Here is a 5,603-nt window from a genome sequence, read left to right as displayed (position 1 = left end):
GCCCAGCCCCCGGCCGGGTCCATCCTTTGAGCGGTCGGGCAGCCGCTTCCGGGCCATGTCACGTGATGCGGGGGGGGGGCAAGCGTGGTCACGTGCTGCCGCGCCCCGCCCCCGGCCTCATTCCGTTCCCTGCTCCATCGCACCACCTAGCGGCTGACTGCTGCGGCTGCAGGAAGGACCACGCTCCGGGGAACGCTGAGCAAGTGGAGCTTAGCGGAGTCCCCTGAGCGGTGGTTTTGGGAGTTTGCATGATTTCAACACCGGCTGGACTTTCCGTAACGTGTCTCAACGAGCACGTATTGCTTTTATAACCAGGATTCTACACCTCGTCTCTGATTGCTACTGGAAATGAGAGAATTTGGGGCAAGGCCACATTATGAGTACATTTTTAAAAGCGAACTGATTTTTTAAGCGGATGACAACATTTCAGAATGGTTGAGGTGTATCAAGGCTTCTTTTCTGAGATTTTTCTTTGCAATTGTGCAAAAAGTAGACTTCGAGTCAAAAGACACAATAACAATAACTCATCGGTAGACACTAACAATTAGACATGTGTATATAGGCACCCAAAATGGCAAGACTTGGGTGCGTCCGGCGAGTACGAATGGACGTAAAGGAAGAGCTAGACGTGATAGAATCACAGTAGTCAAACCTCACCTTTAACAATGGATAAATCAACCAGACAGAAAATGAATAAAGAAACGCTGGATATGAATCACACTTCAAACCACATGGACAGAACAGTGATACGGTTTTTTGTACAAAAAGGAAGGGGTGCGTGTATGCATAACGAAACTTCAGAACAGACAAGAAGTATGAAATACTCTCCCACTCAGCGCCACGCTGTTGGCGGCTGCCTCAGAATCCTCCGCTATAAACCCTGCATCTCACAGCGTGCTCCCGAGCAGTACCAGCGTCCGCTGGGCTTTTACTAGAACACCGGTTCCAGAGCCCCACTCCCAGCTCTGCATCCGAAGCCGCAGCGTGGAGCCCAGCAAGAGATCCCTCCCTCGAGACGACTGTGGTTCCTCCTACGGCTGGAGAGCCACACCCTAAGGTTAACTTCAGCTGGACTAATCACGCGGGGTCTGCGTGTGAGAGAGAGAGAGATAGAGAGAGGGAGAGGAAGGGAGGGAGACTATAGCACCTGCTGCCGTGTGGTCCAGGGTAAACGAAGGACCTTTCTTTGTACTTCCTGTTGCGCAGCCTGGGCAAACCTTTTGATCACCTTCACTCTCCCCATCTGGAGAGAGAAGTTGAACATCCGCTTGGTCCTGCCTCCTTCACTGGGTCGTTAGCGGAGCACATGCGATCCGGCCCTTAGAGGTTCTGTACTCACCATGAGCCCTGTGCTGCTCAGGTGTTCCCATAGTTCACCCTTCTGTGCCCAGCAGTGAGGGGTGCAAATCCCACTCTTCCCTTCCTCCCCACACATGCTGTTCCTCGAAGGTGAGGGCCCCATCCTTGCGTCCGTTACCGGAGGAGCTGCACTGGGGGGTGCCTGCTGTGTCCTACAGTCAGGGTCCACCTGCCAATGCCAAACAGTGGCCGCTTCGGGAAGGAGACAAAAGGCCCCGCAACTCCCCCGCCCCTTCTGGTACTGGGGATGAAATCCGGGGCCTTCACACTGGGCTACATCCCTAGCCCTTCTGTTTTATTTTTTATTTTGAGACGTATTCTCACTAAGTCACTCGGTTCCCCGGGCTAGTCTTAGACTTGCGATCTACCTGCCTCCGCCTCCGAGTGATGGGATTCCAGACAATGTGACTACAAGCCACCTCTAACCCAAAACACTATTTTGACTCTTACTGTGATGTTCGATGGTTTCAAAGGAAGTGATGATAAAACATTTTAACAGGTCCGGGGATTTAGCTCACTGGTTCAGCCACCTGCTTCACAAGTGCAAGGTCCCGGGTTTGACCCCTGGTACCAACAAACAAAACGTTTTACCAATAGCATTTGGGAGGGGTAAACAAAATATAGAGAGAAATATATTGCAAAGGTAACTTTGCAATCTAAAGTCCCAGGAAAAAGTTTGTAAACTGTTCAAGATGTCACCCCTCCCGTGATTAAGTAGGGCTGTTCTGACACCACCACCAATGCTCTGCAGCCTGAGAGACTGCACAAAAGATCTGTAGGGACACAGATCTGGGGGCATATATGAAAATGATTTGAAGGAATCATTACAATACTGTCTGACATGTGTATTAACCTACAGGCAGGATCACAATGACAGGAGTATGGTCACATGTACCTAAGACCCAGCCACGTGCCTCTCCTTGCAATCCTGCTGCTCACCTGGGAGTACATCAAAATAGCAGGCTTTAAACCTATTATATCTCTTCAACATAAAGAACATTGCCCAGTGGTGTGCAGTGGCCACTGAGGTGCCATAAATGAGTCACAAGGGTGCTGGGATATTGTAAGGCAGAGTGGCATCACCGAGGAGAAACAGTTCATGGTGCAACAGGCAGAAGGCAGCAAAGTAGCAAGCAGCAGCAACAGAAGCAGCAGGAGCAGCAGGAACAACAGCTGCCTGAGTTCCCTCTCTCCCTTTATATTCCAGTCAGGATACAAGCCTACTGATTGGTGCCACCCACACCCAGGGTGGGGCTTCCATTATCCACACTCTTAATTCTGGTATCACACCCTTATCCATATTCACACACCCTAATCTGGTTACCTTTGAAACTCCCCATCTTTGACCACATGAGGCTTTGGAGGGACATCTACATACATGCCATAAATGGGTAAAACCATTCCTACTTTAACCATGTTGCATGCATTTTTAAACATAAAGGTTAATTTTAAAGTAAAGATTGTGTTGGGGAACCTTCTCGAAAGCTTATTGGTTCTCCAAAGTTCTAGCCTGTATCTCATCTAAAATGTGTTTACAACTTCTTTTCCTCCCAGGACCCTTTCCTCACCTCCTACTCAGCCAACTACATTCTTACTCTCAGCCTTGGCACAAGTCCTAGCCAACAGATAGGTCCTCTAGAACGGTGGCAGGAGATGGCACCATTGGAGGAGAACTATGCCCGGGATGCATCATGCTAAGCAGTTTCAGAGATCTAGAGCACATCCCCAAGTGGGCGCCAGACCCTGCCTTTACCTCACAATGGTAACCAAGGGCCTGGGGGCTAAGATGAGAGCAGAGGCTCCTGCTGCCCCTGGAAATGCATGGAAGTAAGAGGCCAACAGGAAAAGGCCAAGTCTAGCTCTGCCACCTATTAGCAAATTCCTTTCAGTCTGGGCTCCAACTCCTCACTGGTGACATGAAGAGAAGGAAGTTCATCTCTCAAGTCTTCCAGCCCTGTGAATCCTTCTTCCCCCTGTATCAGCTGCATTCCTTCTTGCAGAGGCATTGAGGTAAGATGTGGAATCATGCTCTGGCATACTGGAGAGCTTCTTTGAGATGATCCACCGCAACTCACTCATGGACACATGGGGAAATGAGCCTCAGGGGCAAAGGCATCTGTTCAAGGTCATGCTTGGAAATGAGTCTCAGAATCTATAGCTTCTCCTGAGGCTCCCCAGTTAGACCTTAGGGCTCTTTGGTCACAGTGAGTTTTGTGGTTGTGTGCAAACTCTTGACCCTCCACTTGGACTATAGGAGTCCTTGGTCCCAACTTTCCACATGAAAGTACAGCACGATGGATATGGTGGGTTGGCCCTCAATGTTGCTTTCAAACTCTCTCCAATCCACCTCCAGCACTGCAGAGGCTGGACACAGTGGGATACACGCAGTACCATCTCAAGGAAAGGTTCACAAACAGGCAAAACTAACCTGAGGCCCTAAGAAGGCACACAGTGGTGAGCACGTGTCGGGGGGCAGGGAGTGACCAACTGGAAGTATCAGGGGGTGTTCTGGGTGGGGGTACACCATATTCACTTCTCACACTCACCTGATTGTATGTGTAAAATCTGTGCCTTTCATTGTATGTGAACTACAATAAAAGCTTTCAGCTGCCTCTCTTAGAAGGACTCAGGTACACCAGGCATGGTGGGACATGCCTATCATCCCAGCACTCGAGAGGCTGAGGCAGGAGGATCACCGTGAGTTCGAGCCAGCCTGGGCTACATAGTGAGTTCCAGGTCAGTCTCAACACATAGTGAGACCCTGTCTCAAAAAACCAAAAAAAAAAAAGGACTGTGGTATCGTTTCATAGGAGGTATCCAGTACACAGTAGGAAGGGCACCGGTGATAATTTCTATAGTAACAGCATCATGTTAGCTTTCTTTGGGTAGAATTTGCCTCGTAATGCTTCTCTATCCTTTTTTGCTTCCAGTCTTTCTATGTCTTACATTTTAGATGCCTTTTATAAAGATTATTTTGATATTTTTAAAATATTGTTTCCATCTATTGTAATAACATATTTTTGTGGTCATATCTCTTTTCCTTGCCTGATCTAAAGGTTCTACCTATTATGCTAATTTTTGTCCTTCTTTTAGATTTTTTTCCCCCTTATTCTGTTTTATACTCTACTAATTTGGAAGCCATACACTTTATTACTAGTATCTCGCTGTTACCTTAGTAATTTAACATGTGTACTTATATTGATAAAGTAGTAATGAGAAGTTAAGCGACATCTTTATCTGCCTTTCAGAAAATATAAGTACTGGCCTGAAGGGGGGTGCTGGGATAAAATAAAATAAAATTTATTTTAAAAGAAAACAGAAGTACTTGACATCCCCATTCAGGATCCTGTCTTATACACTACTTTTTTTTTTTTTTTTTTGGTACTGAGGATCGAACTCAGGACCTTGCACTTGCAAGGCAGGTGCTGTGCCACTGAGCTAAATCCCCGGCCCTGTCTTATATGCTACTAACATCACAGTTTTAGATATCTTTTTCTTACGCTCTTATCACTTTATTATTAGAGACAAGATTTACCTATGTATGTGCCTCCCTTCTTTCTTCATTTCCTGTTACATCTCAGACTTTCGGTTGGAATATGTACTTTAAAACTCCCCGCCAGCTACAGTACCACATGCTTATCATTTCAGCACGCTGGGAGTCTGAGGCGGGAGGATTACAATTTCAAGGCTAGCCTGGGCAACTAAGTGACTTAGAAAGACCTTCTCTCAAAAGAAAAATAAGAAGAGTTGGGTACAAAGGTCCTGGATTCAATCCCCAGTAGCATTGAAAAACAAAACAAAACGCCAAAAGGAAAAAAAACACTAAAACTTCCTTTAGTGAGGGTCTCTCTAGTTTTGTCGGGTGACAGTGTCTATCTCAGGCATGAGGGTCAGCTGAGGAAACCCACCCAAGAACCTAGCACACAGCAGTTCTCCATATATAGCTTGTTAATTAGAGCATGAACAGCTAGAGGCCAGGGACCACGTCCGTCTGTCTCACCTGCATCCATCCAGGGACCACGTCCGTCTGTCTCACCTCCACCCCTCCAGGGACCACGTCCGTCTGTCTCACCTGAATCCATCCAGGGACCACGTCCGTCTGTCTCACCTCCACCCCTCCAGGGACCACGTCCATCTGTCTCACCTGAATCCATCCAGGGACCACGTCCGTCTGTCTCACCTCCACCCCTCCTGTGACCACGTCCGTCTGTCTCTCCTCCACCCTTCCAGGGACCACGTCCGTC

The 5,603-nt window shown here is 47.9% G+C and overlaps 1 protein-coding gene across 1 annotated transcript in view; it reads right to left on the bottom strand.

Annotated features, from left to right (window-relative positions):
* LOC104873160 (proton-coupled amino acid transporter 1) overlaps positions 1-2,951 on the bottom strand; it is a 43,502-nt gene extending 40,551 nt beyond the window's left edge. The window contains exon 1 of the mRNA XM_010639705.1: positions 2,928-2,951. The gene's annotated coding sequence lies outside the window, so the exon portion shown is untranslated. The remainder of the gene's footprint in view (positions 1-2,927) is intronic.
* Positions 2,952-5,603: the final 2,652 nt, after the last annotated feature.

Source organism: Fukomys damarensis, unplaced genomic scaffold (genome assembly GCF_012274545.1).
Source record: "Fukomys damarensis isolate Sample0158 unplaced genomic scaffold, DMR_v1.0_HiC HiC_scaffold_9, whole genome shotgun sequence".
Classification (NCBI taxonomy): Eukaryota; Metazoa; Chordata; class Mammalia; order Rodentia; family Bathyergidae; genus Fukomys; species Fukomys damarensis.
The sequence above is the reverse complement of the archived record's forward strand: the minus strand, read 5'-3'. Positions and strand labels throughout refer to the sequence as shown.